Source organism: Pseudophryne corroboree, chromosome 8 (assembly GCF_028390025.1).
Source record: "Pseudophryne corroboree isolate aPseCor3 chromosome 8, aPseCor3.hap2, whole genome shotgun sequence".
In the NCBI taxonomy this organism is placed as follows: Eukaryota; Metazoa; Chordata; class Amphibia; order Anura; family Myobatrachidae; genus Pseudophryne; species Pseudophryne corroboree.
Window position 1 is genome coordinate 460,058,843 of NC_086451.1, and position 20,539 is coordinate 460,079,381.

At 46.4% G+C, this 20,539-nt stretch overlaps 1 long non-coding RNA gene across 1 annotated transcript in view; it reads left to right on the forward strand.

Moving 5' to 3' along the window:
- LOC134949637 (uncharacterized) overlaps nt 1-18,467 on the forward strand; it is a 121,067-nt gene extending 102,600 nt beyond the window's left edge. The window contains exon 4 of the long non-coding RNA XR_010183182.1: nt 18,378-18,467. This is a non-coding gene — a long non-coding RNA (uncharacterized LOC134949637). The remainder of the gene's footprint in view (nt 1-18,377) is intronic.
- Nucleotides 18,468-20,539: the final 2,072 nt, after the last annotated feature.

Genomic DNA, 20,539 nt, shown 5'->3' on the forward strand with positions numbered 1-20,539 from the left:
TGGGGTGTGCTTTTTGGAAGGGCCATCCTGCGTGACACTGCAGTGCCACTCCTAGATGGGCCAGGTGTTTGTGTCGGCCACTAGGGTCGCTTAGCTTACTCACACAGCTACCTCATTGCGCCTCTTTTTTTCTTTGCGTCATGTGCTGTTTGGGGAGTGTTTTTTGGAAGGGCCATCCTGTGTGACACTGCAGTGACACTCCTAGATGGGCCAGGTGTTTGTGTCGGCCACTAGGGTCGCTTAGCTTACTCACACAGCTACCTCATTGCGCCTCTTTTTTTCTTTGCGTCATGTGCTGTTTGGGGAGTGTTTTTTGGAAGGGCCATCCTGCGTGACACTGCAGTGCCACTCCTAGATGGGCCAGGTGTTTGTGTCGGCCACTAGGGTCGCTTAGCTTACTCACACAGCTACCTCATTGCGCCTCTTTTTTTCTTTGCGTCATGTGCTGTTTGGGGAGTGTTTTTTGGAAGGGCCATCCTGCGTGACACTGCAGTGCCACTCCTAGATGGGCCAGGTGTTTGTGTCGGCCACTAGGGTCGCTTAGCTTACTCGCACAGCTACCTCATTGCGCCTCTTTTTTTCTTTGCGTCATGTGCTGTTTGGGGAGTGTTTTTTGGAAGGGCCATCCTGCGTGACACTGCAGTGCCACTCCTAGATGGGCCAGGTGTTTGTGTCGGCCACTAGGGTCGCTTAGCTTACTCACACAGCTACCTCATTGCGCCTCTTTTTTTCTTTGCGTCATGTGCTGTTTGGGAAGTGTTTTTTGGAAGGGCCATCCTGCGTGACACTGCAGTGCCACTCCTAGATGGGCCAGGTGTTTGTGTTGGCCACTTGGGTCGCTTAGCTTAGCCATCCAGCGACCTCGGTGCAAATTTTAGGACTAAAAATAATATTGTGAGGTGTGAGGTGTTCAGAATAGACTGAAAATGAGTGTAAATTATGGTTATTGAGGTTAATAATACTTTGGGATCAAAATGACCCCCAAATTCTATGATTTAAGCTGTTTTTTTAGGGTTTTTTGAAAAAAACACCCGAATCCAAAACACACCCGAATCCGACAAAAAAAATTCGGTGAGGTTTTGCCAAAACGCGTTCGAACCCAAAACACGGCCGCGGAACCGAACCCAAAACCAAAACCCGAAAAATTTCCGGTGCTCATCACTACATTGTGCTCCCTACACATTTGCTGCACATTAGTGCCCCTATACACATAATGACACGCATACAGTAGTACCGTTACACATATGCCGCACATTATTAATGCCCTTATACACATAATGACACATAGTGCCCCCTACATATTTGCTGCACATTATTAGTGCCCCTATACACATAATGACACACATACAGTAGTACCCTGTTACACATATGCCGCACATTATTAATGCCCTTATACACATAATGACACACATAGTGCCCCTTACACATATGTTGCACATTATTAATGCATTTTTACATGACACACATAATGCTCCTTACACATATTCCAAACACTACTGCACAACCAACCCACTCACATGCACACAGCACTCACACTGCCACTAACACTGTGACCTGTGACCTCTGCCTCTGCTTAGATACAGATGTGTCCTCATAAATCTTGCCTCAATGCTAAAGTAGGGCACATTTTTTTATGAAAATGCATCTTATTTACATTGCTATGTGGCTAGGATGCACAAGCAGCTTCTGCTGATTAAAATGATATGCAGCATGCCAATATACTGTGTGAGACTGTGGCTGTATCTGCCTATGAAATGCCACACACAGAATATAGGCATGCTGCATATCATTTTAATCAGCAGAAGTTGCTGATGCCCCTAGGCATATCAAATGCCCTAGGCAATTGCCTAGTTTGCCTATGCCTATGGCCGGCTCTGCCTGCGGCTGAGTCATATGCAGTCTCTGTACTAACATCTGCCTGTCTGTATACAGTATACCTGCAGCTGAGTCATATGTAGTCTCTGTACTTATCTCTGCCTGTCTGTATACAGTATACCTGCAGCTGAGTCATATGTAGTCTCTGTATTTATCTCTGCCTGTCTGTATACAGTACAGTGATCGCAAAAACGCGCTATAGCGCATTTTTTACCCGTTTTTGAAGACACGGGACTCAAGTTTACAAAGTGGGCGGGTCCCCGGGGACGCGCTCCTCATTCCGCCAATCTGTAAGGGGGATTTGTTTAACTGACATGCAGGCCCCGTGCTGAATGATATAAAGAGGAGGTGGAGCCAGTTTCCCCTCCTCTTTGGCGCCAGGCTGCTTGCAGAGGAAGGGTGACTCGGTGTCCGTAAGTTTATAGTGCGGATGGGGGACGGGGGTTGCCACAGGGACTCTGAGAGGTGCTGGCAATTATGTGCAGGGATCAGAGTCCGTGATCTAGTGGGTAAAGCTGGGCAAAGTGCCTGGGGCTTCCCGCGGTGCCGTCTGAGGCAGTGGCCGCGCTACCGCTCTTGCTTTGAGAGAACACAGCAAAGGCAAGAGCGGTAGCGCGGCCACTGCCTCAGATGGCACCGCGGGAAGCCCCAGGTACTTTGCCCAGCTTTACCCACTAGATCACGGAGGACGCCGATCCCTGCACGTGTGGTGCGTTCCCTGTCTGTGTCCCTGTGTCTGCTACGGCCGGGGGGGGGGGGGGGGGGGAGGGAGGAGGAGGACGACGGTGATTACTGCAGTGTGCCTCAGTGCTCTTACCTGGTGCAGTGTGCCTCAGTGCGCTTACCTTGTGCAGTGTGCCTCAGTGCTCTTACCTGGTGCAGGGTGCCTCAGTGCTCTTACCTGGTACAGGGTGCCTCAGTTTTCTTACCTGGTGCAGGGTGCCTCAGTGCTCTTACCTGGTGCAGTGTGCCTCAGTGCTCTTACCTGGTGCAGTGTGCCTCAGTGCTCTTACCTGGTGCAGTGTGCCTCAGTGCTCTTACCTGGTGCAGTGTGCCTCAGTGCTCTTACCTGGTGCAGTGTGTATAACATGCTCTACCGGGCGCATTGTGTATAACGTGCTTTACTGGGCGCATTGTGTATAACGTGCTTTACCGGGCACATTGTGTATAACGTGCTTTACCGGGCGCATTGTGTATAACGTGCTTTACTGGGCGCATTGTGTATAACGTGCTTTACCGGGCGCATTGTGTATAACGCGCTCTACCGGGCGCATTGTGTATAACGCGCTCTACCGGGCGCAGTGTGTATAACGCGCTCTGCCTGGCACAGTGTGTATAACGCGCTCTGCCTGGCACAATGTGTATAACGCGCTCTAACTGGCGCAATGTGTATAACGTGCAATAACTGGAGAAATGTGTATAACGTGCTGTACCTGGTGCAATTTGTATAAGTCCTCTACCTGGTGCAAAGTGTATAACGTGCTGTACCTGGTGCAAAGTGTATAACGTGCTGTACCTGGTGCAAAGTGTATAACGTGCTGTACCTGGTGCAAAGAGTATAACGTGCTGTACCTGGTGCAAAGTGTATAACGTGCTGTACCTGGTGCAAAGTGTATAACGTGCTGTACCTGGTGCAAAGTGTATAACGTGCTGTACCTGGTGCAAAGTGTATAACGTGCTGTACCTGGTGCAAAGAGTATAACGTGCTGTACCTGGTGCAAAGTGTATAACGTGCTGTACCTGGTGCATTGTGTATAACGTGCTGTACCTGGTGCATTGTGTATAACGTGCTGTACCTGGTGCAAAGTGTATAACGTGCTGTACCTGGTGCAAAGTGTATAACGTGCTGTACCTGGTGCAAAGTGTATAACGTGCTGTACCTGGCGCAATATGTATAAAGTGCTCTACCTGGCGCAGTGTGCATAGGAGGTTCTACCTGGTGCAATGTGTATAAACGGTACTACTGTGTGGTGTAATGTGAATTGGCACTATTATGTGGTCACGCCCCTTCCCCACGAAGCCACGCCCCTAAAATTTTGTGGAGCGCCTTCGGCGCGCATTACCTCTGCTTTGCGGTCTAGGAGGTGGGACACCAATTCACTTCCTGCCTAATGCTACACAGCCCAGCAGCATTGTCACCCCCATCACCCCAGCTTGCAACACTTTTGTAGTGTCCAAACAAGATTAAGTTTAAAAGAACCTTCATTCCGATGGGACCCAGAAAAAGACCGGTAGGACCCCAATTTTCAAAAGTGAGGGGTCCCTGGGACCCACTTTTTTTTGGGCTCAGCGCGATCACTGCAGTATACCTGCAGCTGAGTCATATGCAGTCTCTGTACTTATCTCTGCCTGTCTGTATACAGTATACCTGCAGCTGAGTCATATGCAGTCTCTGTACTTATCTCTGCCTGTCTGTATACAGTATACCTGCGGCTGAGTCATATGCAGTCTCTGTACTTATCTCTGCCTGTCTGTATACAGTATACCTGCGGCTGAGTCATATGCAGTCTCTGTACTTATCTCTGCCTGTCTGTATACAGTATACCTGCAGCTGAGTCATATGCAGTCTCTGTACTTATCTCTGCCTGTCTGTATACAGTATACCTGCGGCTGAGTCATATGCAGTCTCTGTACTTACCTCTGCCTGTCTGTATACAGTATACCTGCGGCTGAGTCATATGCAGTCTCTGTACGTATCTCTGCCTGTCTGTATACAGTACACCTGCGGCTGAGTCATATACAGTCTCTGTACTTATCTCTGCCTGTCCGTATACAGTATACCTGCAGCTGAGTCTTATGCAGTCTCTGTACTTATCTCTGCCTGTCTGTATACTGTATACCTGCAGCTGAGTCATATGCAGTCTCTGTACTTATCTCTGCCTGTCTGTATACAGTATACATGCAGCTGAGTCATATGCAGTCTCTGTACTTATCTCTGCCTGTCTGTATACAGTATACCTGCAGCTGAGTCATATGCAGTCTCTGTACTTATCTCTGCCTGTCTGTATACAGTATACCTGCAGCTGAGTCATATACAGTCTCTGTACTTATCTCTGCCTGTCTGTATACAGTACACCTGCAGCTGAGTCATATGCAGTGTCTGGACTTATCTCTGCCTGTCTGTATACAGTATACCTGCAGCTGAGTCATATGCAGTCTCTGTACTTATCTCTGCCTGTCTGTATACAGTATACCTGCAGCTGAGTCATATGCAGTCTCTGTACTTATCTCTGCCTGTCTGTATACAGTATACCTGCAGCTGAGTCATATGCAGTCTCTGTACTTATCTCTGCCTGTCTGTATACAGTATACCTGCAGCTAAGTCATATGCAGTCTCTGTACTTATCTCTGCCTGTCTGTATACAGTATACCTGCAGCTGAGTCATATGCAGTCTCTGGACTTATCTCTGCCTGTCTGTATACAGTATACCTGCAGCTGAGTCATATGCAGTCTCTGTACTTATCTCTGCCTGTCTGTATACAGTATGCCTGCGGCTGAGTCATATGCAGTCTCTGTACTTATATCTGCCCGTCTGTATACTGTATACCTGCGGCTGAGTCATATGCAGTCTCTGTACTTATCTCTGCCCGTCTGTATACAGTATACCTGCGGCTGAGTCATATGCAGTCTCTGTACTTATCTCTGCCCGTCTGTATACAGTATGCCTGCGGCTGAGTCATATGCAGTCTCTGTACTTATCTCTGCCTGTCTGTATACAGTATGCCTGCGGCTGAGTCATATGCTGTCTCTGTACTTATATCTGCCCGTCTGTATACTGTATACCTGCGGCTGAGTCATATGCAGTCTCTGTACTTATCTCTGCCTGTCTGTATACAGTATACCTGCAGCTGAGTCATATGCGATCTCTGTACTTATCTCTGCCTGTCTGTATACAGTATACCTGCAGCTGAGTCATATGCAGTCTCTGTACTTATCTCTGCCTGTCTGTATACAGTATACCTGCAGCTGAGTCATATGCAGTCTCTGTACTTATCTCTGCCTGTCTGTATACAGTATGCCTGTAGCTGAGTCATATGCAGTCTCTGTACTTATATCTGCCCGTCTGTATACTGTATACCTGCAGCTGAGTCATATGCAGGGCCGGTTCTAGACCTTGTGGCGCCCAGGGCGAACGTTTTCTGTGCCCCCCCCCCACCCCCAGGTAAAATACAGTTGGTGCACGCCCCAAAACAGGGGCGTGGCTACTTCATAGGGAAGGGGCGTGGCTTCTTCATAGGGAAGTGGCGTGCCCACAGTAATCCCGTGTACTTGTGCCCCCAGCAGCTGTGCCCCCAGTTATTTCCCCCCCAGTAGCTGTTCCCCCTTTAGTAGTGCCCCCTGTAGTTGTGCCCCCAGTTATTTCCCCCCCAGTAGCAGTGCACCCTATAGTAGTGCCCCCAGTAGCTGTGCCCCCAGTTGATTTGCACCCTGTAGCAGTGCCCCCCAGTATGTGCCCCCTGTAGTTGTGTCCCCAGTAGTTGTGCCCCCCTGTAGATTTGCCCCCAGTAGCTGTGCCCCTAGTAATTGTGCCCCCTGTACTTGTGCCCCATGTACTTGTGCCCCTCTGTAGATTTGCCCCCAGTAGCTGTGCCCCCAGTTGATTTGCCCCCAGTAGCTGTTCCCCTTGTAGCAGTGCCCCCTGTAGCTGTACCCCTTGTAGCTGTGCCCCCAGTAGCTGTTCCCCCTGTAGCATTGCCCCAGTATGTGCCCCCTGTAGTTGTGCCCCCTGTAGATCTGCCCCCAGTAGCTGTGCCCCCTGTAGTTGTGCCCCCTGTAGATCTGCCCCCAGTAGCTGTGCCTCTTGTAGCTGTGCCCCCAGTATGTGCCCCCTGTAGTTGTGCCCCCTGTAGATCTGCCCCCAGTAGCTGTGCCCCCTGTATGTGCCCCCATTAGTAGTGCCCCAGTATGTGCCCCCTGTAGATCTGCCCCCAGTAGCTGTGCCCCCTGTATGTGCTCCCTGTAGTAGTGCCCCCAGTAGTAGTGCCCCCAGTATGTGCCCCCTGTAGTAGCGCCGCTTTGAAACCCTAAAAAAACAAAAACCAATACTTACCAGCCTTGCTCCGCTTCCGGACCGCTGCTGCCGCTGCTGCTTTCTCCGTGCGCCGGCTCCTCTCTATGGGAAAGACGTCATGACGTCTCTCCCATAGCAGCGCCGCACTGACACTAGGGGTCAATTTTGACCTCTAGTGTCAGTCAGGGACGCCGGCTGCAGCGGGCGCACGCGGCGCTCGCTGCAGCCGGGGAGCGGGGAGGGAGGTAGGGAGGGTGGATTAGAAATGGCTCTTGCCACGGCGGTGGCGGCGCCCCCAGGGTAGCGGCGCCCCAGGCAAAAAGCCTGCTTGCCCATGGCAAGAGCCGCTACTGGTCATATGCAGTCTCTGTACTTATCTCTGCCTGTCTGTATACAGTATACCTGCAGCTGAGTCATATGCAGTCTCTGTACTTATCTCTGCCTGTCTGTATACAGTATGCCTGCAGCTGAGTCATATGCAGTCTCTGTACTTATCTCTGCCTGTCTGTATACTGTATACCTGCAGCTGAGTCATATGCAGTCTCTGTACTTATCTCTGCCTGTCTGTATACAGTATGCCTGCAGCTGAGTCATATGCAGTCTCTGTACTTATCTCTGCCTGTCTGTATACAGTATGCCTGCGGCTGAGTCATATGCAGTCTCTGTACTTATATCTGCCCGTCTGTATACTGTATACCTGCGGCTGAGTCATATGCAGTCTCTGTACTTATCTCTGCCTGTCTGTATACAGTATACCTGCGGCTGAGTCATATGCAGTCTCTGTACTTATATCTGCCTGTCTGTATACAGTATACCTGCAGCTGAGTCATATGCAGTCTCTGTACTTATCTCTGCCTGTCTGTATACAGTATACCTGCAGCTGAGTCATATGCAGTCTCTGTACTTATCTCTGCCTGTCTGTATATAGTATACCTGCAGCTGAGTCATATGCAGTCTCTGTACTTATCTCTGCCTGTCTGTATACAGTATGCTTACAGCTGAGTCATATGCAGTCTCTGTACTTATCTCTGCCTGTCTGTATACTGTATACCTGCAGTTGAGTCATATGCAGTCTCTGTACGTATCTCTGCCTGTCTGTATACTGTATACCTGCAGCTGAGTCATATGTAGTCTCTGTACTTATATCTGCCTGTCTGTATACTATATACCTGCAGCTGAGTCATATGTAGTCTCTGTACTTATCTCTGCCTGTCTGTGACCTGACAGAACAGGTGACGGCTCTTCCTGTAATCTCAGGTACATGTGTAACCCTCCTTCCCTATTACTAATTTAATATGATACTATTCAGTATTTCCTTAAGGGATGGTTACTCATTGTATGTGCCTCCACCCAAGCTGATTATTTTAAGGCTCACTTGGGAAAGCCCTTCCCATGAGATGTATGTGTGATAGTGTTTAAATCACCTACTTATCACATTTTATATTGTACCTTTCTTTTCTTACAGATGTCCAGGATCCAAGTCAAGCAACACAGATAACGGTAAGTAATATTATTTTAATTATATAATCCTATTAAAACACTTCTGCATTTATAAAAGGTCTTGTGGATTATACAGACAATATTATATTCAATATATACATATATATATATATATATATATATATATATATATAGTTATATACTACTGCTAATCCTATACATAGTAGTTTGCATGCAATACAAAAAACTTTCCCTTGTGTCCAATTGAGATTGAGTTACCCGGGTACTCGTTAAACTAATGTGCACAAAAAGGCCCATACCATAAAAACAAACATTCCATGTATAGAAGGACTCAGTAAACTGACAGTGGTATTCTATTCTCCGTTTATATGGAGGAGGAAGTATTTAAGCAGTGGCTGATAAACACTATTGCAATTGTATTCCAGTGTCATAGATTCAATTATAAATGCTGTTCCTGGGATACTGTTGTAGTGGTTTCCTGTTAAGGATATCTCATTACATGAAACACTGTAGCAGTAGCTTGTAGTTGTCCCAATAGTTGGTTACTTATGTTTCTATCCTAGCTGTATACAAAAGTTCCTCTCTGTGAAGTGGAATTGTATCTTTGCCATATGAAATTCTCCTTGTCATAAAATATTAACTCCAGAGATGTGTTAACAATTCCCCCATTAGAGATCCCTTTAAAATCTCTTTGGGCTAAAACCCTGTTGATAGCTGAACTAAGTTACTAGTCTGTGGAACTATACGTTTCCAAATAAGAATTTACACTGTATAACATAAGTGATCCTTCCTGGTAGCAGATATCACCTTCCCTCCTGCCATTACATTCCTTACAGGGAAGTATTAGGAAACCAGCAAAAGTCAGTGAGTTAAATGGGCTGTTGTTTGCTACTAGTTCATTAGGTTGTCCTTCACTGCACAAAGCAAAGTAATAAGGCAGTACTCTTTCTTAATGCCCAGCACATAAGTGCCCATCAAAGTCTATCTTGTGTAGGACCACCTGTCTATTGTCTGATTGTATGATGATGGTGCTATTTCAGTGTAAAAATTTGAGTGTCACAGACCTTAGCTGTCTTCACCCCCAGCTCCTGCTGAGGGCCAATCACGATAGAGCTCACCTCTTCAATCAGCTCACCAATTGGAGGACATTTGAATTCTTTTATTCATCTGGAATTCACAGCTCTCCCCCGCTCTTACTTTCAGCTAGGAGGCTGACTTAACCACTGCTGCTGTCCCGCTGTCTTCAGCGACCCCTCCTTCCGACACTCCCCCAAAGGTGGGCTTCTTTGCGGACTCCCTTCAGTGGATCACCGTGCCTCAGTCCCCCCCACTTTCTGACGTGTTGGGGCAGGGACTGATGTTCGGGCGCCGCCTCAGCTGTTATTAGCGCCTCTGCTCCGCCCCTTAATTATGCCTCAGGGCATGGACGGCGGGACGGGGCGTCCGTCTAGGTTAGCCGCGCCTCCAGTCCCCCTTCTTCGGCTTCGCCTCCTCTAGCGATTGGGACTCTCAGCGGCAGGGAGGAACTTCAGGTTGCCGGTACAGAGGTAGGTATCTTCCTCCCACTCCAGCGCCGCTATGTTTACAGCACAGCTCTTTCCTGTGCAGCGCGGAGAGGGGAGAGAAGCATTCTCCTCAGCGGCTCCCACACTGAACACCCAGCGCGGCTCTCCCTCTTTTATAGCCCTAAACAGTCCTCGTGAACCCCAGTTTTTTCCCGCTCACCGCACGCGGCCCCCCAGTTCAGTGACAGTTTCAATACCCCCCAAACTGCAAGAGTCTCGTGCTGCCCCAGTTTTTCCCGCTCACGGCACGCTACTCTCCCCAGGTTATCAGCCAATACAGCGCTTGCAGGGCGCTCGTGCTCCCCTCAGAATTTCTTGTCAGAGCTGTCAGTGCCTCACACAATGGTCACTGACAGCTGTCATTGAGCCCATACTGCTTTCCCTCTGCCTCTATTCTTCTTTGCATGTTAAGCCCCTGCCCATATATCCATCAACTTATACAATTATAAATATGTATTTCATAAATTCTACCTTCAAACATGCATATACTCACATATTATACATATACAATAAAGAAATATATTCTTAAGGTAAACATGTATATATATATATATATATCCCCAAACTATCCATTAATTCATGACCCAAAACACTAACTATAACCTTGTTACACTCTCCCCCTGGTGATCTGTATAACACTTCCATCCCCTTCCTTCAGATCACCACAAATCCTGTATTTTCATTGAGTCCCACCCAAAGTAGGGCCAAGTGAGGACTATACTTGGATGAATTATTTGAGGCACATACACCGGTTTACCCAATTCAGGATAAGTGAACACTACTGGCGGCTTTCATTCCCTTACTGGCCGGTCACTACCCCTGATTTCTTCACTAACATTTGAACTAATGTGATCCATATCTGATCCATCCCTAGTGCTAATAATTGAATCGTTTACCCCACTTTCAGATGAAATTTCCCAATTTAATGCTTCTCCTGCTTCAGGGTGTTCTCTAGATGACATAACACAATCTTTTTCCAAATTACTTTCCTCCAGTACCTGTGGGGAGCTACAATGGGAAATCTGGGGAACATTTCTGGCACCAATACTGTCATAATAAAAATATCCTTCACCTTCCTCAGTGTCATTAGTATCATCGTGATTACCAACAGAACCTCTTTGTAATTGATGTTGGCTATTTATAGATTGCAGTCTCCTACGGTCTCTCCAAGTGGAGGGTCTAAATGGTTTTGCTTCAGCCTTCTCAGGAAACCGAATATCTTGGATAATAGGCATGAGATGCTGTCGGTGGTAGGTAACAACGGGTCCCTCCCCTGATTCTAATCGCAGTTTGTAAACAGGGATGTTAGGTAATTGTTCAATTACTACATATGGATCCGGCTTCCACCGATAAGCTAATTTTTGTCGTCGGGGAAGTCCTAATTGCTGTACTAAAACTCGATCTCCTATTTCCAATACATTTTCTTTCACTCTCAGGTCATATCTTTTCTTGTTTGCTATCCCAGCTTTCCTAGCAGTTTCTTGAGCTAACTCATGAGCATATTTTAGCTCTTTCCTTAAATTGTTGATATATTGGGAATGAGTTTGTCCCTTTGCATCTCGGGATGGAAGTCCTAAAGAGACATCTATGGGCAGTCGGGCTTCATGCCCAAACATCAATTCATATGGGGAGTACCCAGTAGATTCATTCTTAGTGCAATTATAGGCATGCACCAGATGGCATATCCTTCTATTCCACTGTGTTTTGCACATGGGGCCCAAAGTGCCCATCATGTCGAGCAGGGTACGATTAAAACGTTCGGGCTGAGGATTACCCTGCGGATGATAAGGAGTAGTCCGGGATTTCTTAATCCCACAGCAAAGACAGAGCTCTTGAATAATTTTTCCCTCAAAATCCCGCCCCTGGTCGGAGTGCAATCGGGCTGGTAAACCATAGTGAACAAAGAACCGCTCCCATAGAGTTTTGGCGACTGTAACGGCTCTTTGATCAGAAGTAACATAAGCCTGGGCATAACGGGTGAAGTGATCCGTTACTAAAAGTATGTTACATTCCTTTCCTGGTGATGTTTCCAATGATAAATAATCAATGCATACTAGATCCATGGGACCATGGCTCTGAAGATTAATAAGAGAAGCGGACTTAGTGGGAAGAGTCTTCCTCAATATACAGCTACCACAGGTCTTACAGTAGTTTTCAATATCCCGCTCCATTAAAGGCCAGTAAAACCGGTCAGTTATCAGCCCCATTGTTTTTTCTACCCCAAGATGGCCATGCTGATCATGTAATGCATTCAAAATAGTTTCCCTATAACACTGTGGAGTAACTAATTGTAATTTGAACTTCCCATTGGATTTAACTGACTCACGGTACAGTATTCCATTCCTTAGCGTCAATTGTTTTATTTGCCGCATCAATAACTTGGATGCATGTGTTAGAGAACTTATATCACGTTCAGCACAACCAGACTCAAGACAGAGTATGACAATGGAGATATCAGGATCATTCCGTTGATCCATACGGATCTTTCCTTGACCTATGTGTGGCAAGCCCCCTAATTCTATTTGGCTTAACCAACAATAGGCCAGAGGTAAAGCCTTGTCAGAGGCTCCAAGGGCACTAATACATTCCCCACTTTCTGCCATTACACATGGGATGTTAAAGCACAATCCCTTGATGGTGGTTGCAGGAACTTCAATCCACTCAGATCTATCTAGTTCACTCTTGATTCTTGATAATCTAGACAAAGAATCGGCATCTATGTTATTGATGCCTGGGCGATATTTAATCTTGAAATCATAAATAGACAAAGCAGCTAACCACCTGTGCCCTGTGGCATCTAATTTAGCGGTGGTAAGCACATAGGTCAGGGGGTTATTGTCAGTGAACACCTCAAAACTTGCCCCATACAGGTACTCATGAAATCTATCAGCCACAGCCCATTTAAGAGCAAGGAATTCCAATTTGTGTACAGGATATCTCCTCTCACTATTGGACAATCCCCGGCTGATATAAGATACTGGTTGTAACTTTCCTTCATGAGTTTGGTACAACACGGCCCCTAGACCATCAAAGGACGCATCCACATGTAATGTATAAGGCAGAGTGGGGTCAACATAGGCCAATACAGGAGCATTGGTAAGACTCCATTTTAACTTGATGAAAGCCTCTTCACACTCATGTGTCCATCTATCCCCAAACTCTTCAGATGGTTTAAAATATCCCTCCTTTTTAATTGATTTGGTCGTTGAGGTTTTACCAACTGGCGGATACCCCTTGGTCAAATCAGTGAGAGGGCGACATATTACAGAATAATAGGGAACAAAGCGGCGATAGTACCCACAAAACCCGAGGAATGATCTTAGCTCCTTTAATTTTGTGGGTCTAGGCCACTCGTTCACTGCTTCAACTTTAGTTGGATCGGTAGAAATACCTTGTCGACTTACCACATGCCCCAAATAAGTCACAGAGGGCAGACAGAACTTGCATTTGTCCACAGAAAGTTTAAAACCTTTCTTTAATAATCTGTCCAGTACCCTGAGCAGACGGTGGTTATGTTCCTGCAGAGAGGACCCGAAAACGATAATATCATCAAGATAAACTAATACCTCACGATAATTCATATCACCCACCGTCTGCTCCATGGTTCTCTGAAAAGTGGCCGGGGCACCCTTGATTCCCTGGGGCATCTTTAAAAATTCAAAGAAACCCAAAGGACAAATAAAAGCAGTCTTTTCTCTATCCTGGTGACTCATAGGTATTTGGTAATACCCACTCCTCAGATCCAACACAGTAAACCACTGACTCCCCTGCAAACAGTCCAATGCCTCCTCTACCCTAGGAACTGTGTACTGATCAGGCACAGTGCGTTGGTTAAGTGTGCGATAATCAATACACATTCTAATTGTTCCATTCTTTTTACGGGCCACTACGATAGGGGATGCATATGGACTTTCAGAGTGTTGAATAACCTCTGTTTCCAAGAGAGTCTGAAGATGCTGTCGGACATCATCGAAATCTGCGGGAGCAAGTCTGCGTGACCTCTCCCTAAAAGGAGTCTCATCAGTCAGCTTTATACAGTGTTCCACACCTTTTGCTTTTCCTAAATCCCATTCCCCAAGAGAGAAGACATGCTTTCGTTTCATCAATTCCTCACATAAAATATGTTGTTCTACCAACCCAATGTCACTCCCCTGGAAACATGTGGTCAAGTCTTCTATGGACAGACCCTGAGCCAGTGAGGAATCTCTGTGCTCAGACTCCCCGTCCCTGTATTTTTCATGGCAAGTCGCCATAGTAATAGCAGTCGCTTCCCTACACATTTTTACACACCAATCACTGAGAACCCTAAATAAATGAGCATTAGTCCCAATGATCACTGGCATTACAGTTTTATCACCTGGGGATTCCGGGCATACCAGAGCAATTAGAGGTAATGGCTCTGACACACCCATAAATCCCTCAGGAAACTCTATGTTGACTACCACATAACCTAAATAAGGGTATTTCTGTTCACTCAATCCCCAAATTACCAGTCCTTCCAGGGGCATGATAGGGACATCAGAGAGATAATGTCTATACCAATGCTCGAATATAATGGACACCTGGGACCCACTATCCAACAACACAGGGCATGGATGTCCATTTAATTTGACTACCACACGTGGAGCGGGTCCTATCATACCATCCGGAATAGAACTACTCCACTGGGCACTCCCCATTGAATCTACATCTAATTTCTGGGAGACGGTGAGGGGCCCGCCAATCTCCCACCATCGTTTCCCTGATGAGGGGAATTATTTGACTGAACGTTAGTTCCCACTTCATTCATTCCCCAGTCTATAGAACATTCCACTGCTCTATGTCCTAACTGTCCACATCGAAAACACCCTCTGCTTATGAAATTTCCACCTCTCCTAAAATTTCCCCGGCTACTGTTAAACCCCCTAGTGGAATTACTGGAAGTAAGGCTGGAGGGTACCACCCTTTGATTTAAAGCAAGAATAAGCTGGTCTATTTTCTTATTTTGTTCCACTACCAAGGTAACTAACTTATCTTCCCTCAACCCTGGAGCCTCAGGGGAGGGTACCACCACTTTGACAGCTTTGGCATGAGTCTTATCTCTATTAGCGATTAAAGCTTCTTCCTGTGTAATTTCCTTAATTAAATCATTAAGGGTGGGACTTCCTAATAATAAAGTTGTACAACGCAACCGCTGAGCTACAGGGTCAGTTGTTAATGCTCCCCTAATTAATTGTTTCAAGCGGTTACTATCTACTTCAGCGGGAGCTAACCCTCCTTTATCTACGATTTTATGAATTAATTTATCCAGTCTATATACATACTGGGATAACTTTTCTCCTATCTCCTGATAAGTATGATGGAATCTGGCAACCAAATCACCTACGTCCTCCAATGTCCCATAGGTGTATTCTAAGGCCTGAAAATAGTCAGCCACAGCAGCCCCAGGATTACTTTTCCTAGTAGCTTGAATAATTCCCATAGCGGGTCCCCGTAAACTTTCTACTATCCTTTGTTTCTTTATATGATCGGGGCAATGCCACTCCTCAGACTGCTGTATCGCTGCCTCCCTCCAGGCCTCATAAGGTTCCTCGCCAGTAGGCACAGGAAGTATCCCTGAAAAAAGCCGTAATCGCCTGTAACTACCTTCATAATGCCACCTTTCCAATTGATGTACTACCTTATCAGCTATGACCTCTAATTGGTTACCTAATTTTTCTTCAATGCCCCGAGATTGACTTCCTTCTCCCCCAGTCGCGGAGGGATCTCCACTGGCCGGAGTAGACATGTCACCCACAATTAAGGGTTCAGCAGCCCTTTCACTTCCATCCTTTTCAGGCCATATAATTATCCACCTGCGTTCTGGAATATTGTTGCATTTTGGCTACTGTGCTCACTTGTCCCTGAGTATCCTACAAAATGATCTCACGCGGTGCCTCCAAATGTAACCCTCCTTCCCTATTACTAATTTAATATGATACTATTCAGTATTTCCTTAAGGGATGGTTACTCATTGTATGTGCCTCCACCCAAGCTGATTATTTTAAGGCTCACTTGGGAAAGCCCTTCCCATGAGATGTATGTGTGATAGTGTTTAAATCACCTACTTATCACATTTTATATTGTACCTTTCTTTTCTTACAGATGTCCAGGATCCAAGTCAAGCAACACAGATAACGGTAAGTAATATTATTTTAATTATATAATCCTATTAAAACACTTCTGCATTTATAAAAGGTCTTGTGGATTATACAGACAATATTATATTCAATATATACATATATATATATATATATATATATATAGTTATATACTACTGCTAATCCTATACATAGTAGTTTGCATGCAATACAAAAAAACTTTCCCTTGTGTCCAATTGAGATTGAGTTACCCGGGTACTCGTTAAACTAATGTGCACAAAAGGGCCCATACCATAAAAACAAACATTCCATGTATAGAAGGACTCAGTAAACTGACAGTGGTATTCTATTCTCCGTTTATATGGAGGAGGAAGTATTTAAGCAGTGGCTGATAAACACTATTGCAATTGTATTCCAGTGTCATAGATTCAATTATAAATGCTGTTCCTGGGATACTGTTGTAGTGGTTTCCTGTTAAGGATATCTCATTACATGAAACACTGTAGCAGTAGCTTGTAGTTGTCCCAATAGTTGGTTACTTATGTTTCTATCCTAGCTGTATACAAAAGTTCCTCTCTGTGAAGTGGAATTTTATCTTTGCCATATGAAATTCTCCTTGTCATAAAATATTAACTCCAGAGATGTGTTAACAATTCCCCCATTAGAGATCCCTTTAAAATCTCTTTGGGCTAAAACCCTGTTGATAGCTGAACTAAGTTACTAGTCTGTGGAACTATACGTTTCCAAATAAGAATTTACACTGTATAACATAAGTGATCCTTCCTGGTAGCAGATATCACCTTCCCTCCTGCCATTACATTCCTTACAGGGAAGTATTAGGAAACCAGCAAAAGTCAGTGAGTTAAATGGGCTGTTGTTTGCTACTAGTTCATTAGGTTGTCCTTCACTGCACAAAGCAAAGTAATAAGGCAGTACTCTTTCTTAATGCCCAGCAAATAAGTGCCCATCAAAGTCTATCTTGTGTAGGACCACCTGTCTATTGTCTGATTGTATGATGATGGTGCTATTTCAGTGTAAAAATTTGAGTGTCACAGACCTTAGCTGTCTTCACCCCCAGCTCCAGCTGAGGGCCAATCACGATAGAGCTCACCTCTTCAATCAGCTCACCAATTGGAGGACATTTGAATTCTTTCATTCATCTGGAATTCACAGCTCTCCCCCGCTCTTACTTTCAGCTAGGAGGCTGACTTAACCACTGCTGCTGTCCCGCTGTCTTCAGCGACCCCTCCTTCCGACACTCCCCCAAAGGTGGGCTTCTTTGCGGACTCCCTTCAGTGGATCACCGTGCCTCAGTCCCCCCCACTTTCTGACGTGTTGGGGCAGGGACTGATGTTCGGGCGCCGCCTCAGCTGTTATTAGCGCCTCTGCTCTGCCCCTTAATTATGCCTCAGGGCATGGACGGCGGGACGGGGCGTCCGTCTAGGTTAGCCGCGCCTCCAGTCCCCCTTCTTCGGCTTCGCCTCCTCTAGCGATCGGGACTCTCAGCGGCAGGGAGGAACTTCAGGTTGCCGGTACAGAGGTAGGTATCTTCCTCCCACTCCAGCGCCGCTATGTTTACAGCACAGCTCTTTCCTGTGCAGCGCGGAGAGGGGGGAGAAGCATTCTCCTCAGCGGCTCCCACACTGAACACCCAGCGCGGCTCTCCCTCTTTTATAGCCCTAAACAGTCCTCGTGAACCCCAGTTTTTTCCCGCTCACCGCACGCGGCCCCCCAGTTCAGTGACAGTTTCAATACCCCCCAAACTGCAAGAGTCTCGTGTTGCCCCAGTTTTTCCCGCTCACGGCACGCTACTCTCCCCAGGTTATCAGCCAATACAGCGCTTGCAGGGCGCTCGTGCTCCCCTCAGAATTTCTTGTCAGAGCTGTCAGTGCCTCACACAATGGTCACTGACAGCTGTCATTGAGCCCATACTGCTTTCCCTCTGCCTCTATTCTTCTTTGCATGTTAAGCCCCTGCCCATATATCCATCAACTTATACAATTATAAATATGTATTTCATAAATTCTACCTTCAAACATGCATATACTCACATATTATACATATACAATAAAGAAATATATTCTTAAGGTAAACATGTATATATATATATATATATATCCCCAAACTATCCATTAATTCATGACCCAAAACACTAACTATAACCTTGTTACACATGTTACAGTCTCCTGTGTGTATATCAGTGATTTCCTCTTTGCTGTATAACCAGAGACAGATGACATCACAGCTGATGAGGGATCCATGTTATACAGATAGTTATTACACATAGTTATACCCCTATTACGGCCTCTTCTGTGATAATGACGTTGGATTCTTTGTCATTGTAGATGGAGGAGCCACACAGAGGAGAAATGCTGAGCGCTGCTGCTGCCATAGACCGGGCAGATCCCCACCCGTCACCCTGCTTGTCTTCTGCTTGTTCCTCATACATCTAATGCAGTATAACATTAGAGATGTGCACTTGAAATTTTTCGGGTTTTGTGTTTTGGTTTTGGGTTTGGTTCCGCGGCCGTGTTTTGGGTTCGACCGCGTTTTGGCAAAACCTCACCGAATTTTTTTTGTCGGATTCGGGTGTGTTTTGGATTCGGGTGTTTTTTTTAAAAAACACTAAAAAACAGCTTAAATCATAGAATTTGGGGGTCATTTTGATCCCAAAGTATTATTAACCTCAAAAACCATAATTTCCACTCATTTTCAGTCTATTCTGAATACCTCACACCTCACAATATTATTTTTAGTCCTAAAATTTGCACCTAGGTCGCTGGATGACTAAGCTAAGCGACCCTAGTGGCCGACACAAACACCGTGCCCATCTAGGAGTGGCACTGCAGTGTCACGCAGGATGGCCCTTCCAAAAAACACTCCCCAAACAGCACATGACGCAAAGAAAAAAAGAGGCGCAATGAGGTAGCTGTGTGAGTAAGATAAGCGACCCTAGTGGCCGACACAAACACCGTGCCCATCTAGGAGTGGCACTGCAGTGTCACGCAGGATGGCCCTTCCAAAAAACCCTCCCCAAACAGCACATGACGCAAAGAAAAAAAGAGGCGCAATGAGGTAGCTGTGTGAGTAAGATAAGCGACCCTAGTGGCCGACACAAACACCGGGCCCATCTAGGAGTGGCACTGCAGTGTCACGCAGGATGGCCCTTCCAAAAAACCCTCCCCAAACAGCACATGACGCAAAGAAAAAAAGAGGCGCAATGAGGTAGCTGTGTGAGTAAGATAAGCGACCCTAGTGGCTGACACAAACACCGTGCCCATCTAGGAGTGGCACTGCAGTGTCACGCAGGATGGCCCTTCCAAAAAACCCTCCCCAAACAGCACATTACGCAAAGAAAAAAAGAGGCGCAATGAGGTAGCTGTGTGAGTAAGATAAGCGACCCTAGTGGCCGACACAAACACCGGGCCCATCTAGGAGTGGCACTGCAGTGTCACGCAGGATGGCCCATCCAAAAAACCCTCCCCAAACAGCACATGACGCAAAGAAAAAAAGAGGCGCAATGAGGTAGCTGTGTGAGTAAGATAAGCGACCCTAGTGGCCGACACAAACACCGTGCCCATCTAGGAGTGGCACTGCAGTGTCACGCAGGATGGCCCTTCCAAAAAACCCTCCCCAAACAGCACATGACGCAAAGAAAAAAAGAGGCGCAATGAGGTAGCTGTGTGAGTAAGATAAGCGACCCTAGTGGCCGACACAAACACCGTGCCCATCTAGGAGTGGCACTGCAGTGTCACGCAGGATGGCCCTTCCAAAAAACACTCCCCAAACAGCACATGACGCAAAGAAAAAAAGAGGCGCAATGAGGTAGCTGTGTGAGTAAGATAAGCGACCCTAGTGGCCGACACAAACACCGTGCCCATCTAGGAGTGGCACTGCAGTGTCACGCAGGATGGCCCTTCCAAAAAAACCTCCCCAAACAGCACATGACGCAAAGAAAAAAAGAGGCGCAATGAGGTAGCTGTGTGAGTAAGATAAGCGACCCTAGTGGCCGACACAAACACTGTGCCCATCTAGGAGTGGCACTGCAGTGTCACGCAGGATGGCCCTTCCAAAAAACCCTCCCCAAACAGCACATGACGCAAAGAAAAAAAGAGGCGCAATGAGGTAGCTGTGTGAGTAAGATAAGCGACCCTAGTGGCCGACACAAACACCGGGCCCATCTAGGAGTGGCACTGCAGTGTCACGCAGGATGGCCCTTCCAAAAAACATTCCACAAACAGCACATGACGCAAAGAAAAATTAAAGAAAAAAGAGGTGCAAGATGGAATTGTCCTTGGGCCCTCCCACCCACCCTTATGTTGTATAAACAGGACATGCACACTTTAACCAACCCATCATTTCAGTGACAGGGTCTGCCACACGACTGTGACTGAAATGACGGGTTGGTTTGGACCCCCACCAAAAAAGAAGCAATTAATCTCTCCTTGCACAAACTGGCTCTACAGAGGCAAGATGTCCACCTCATCATCATCCTCCAATATATCAC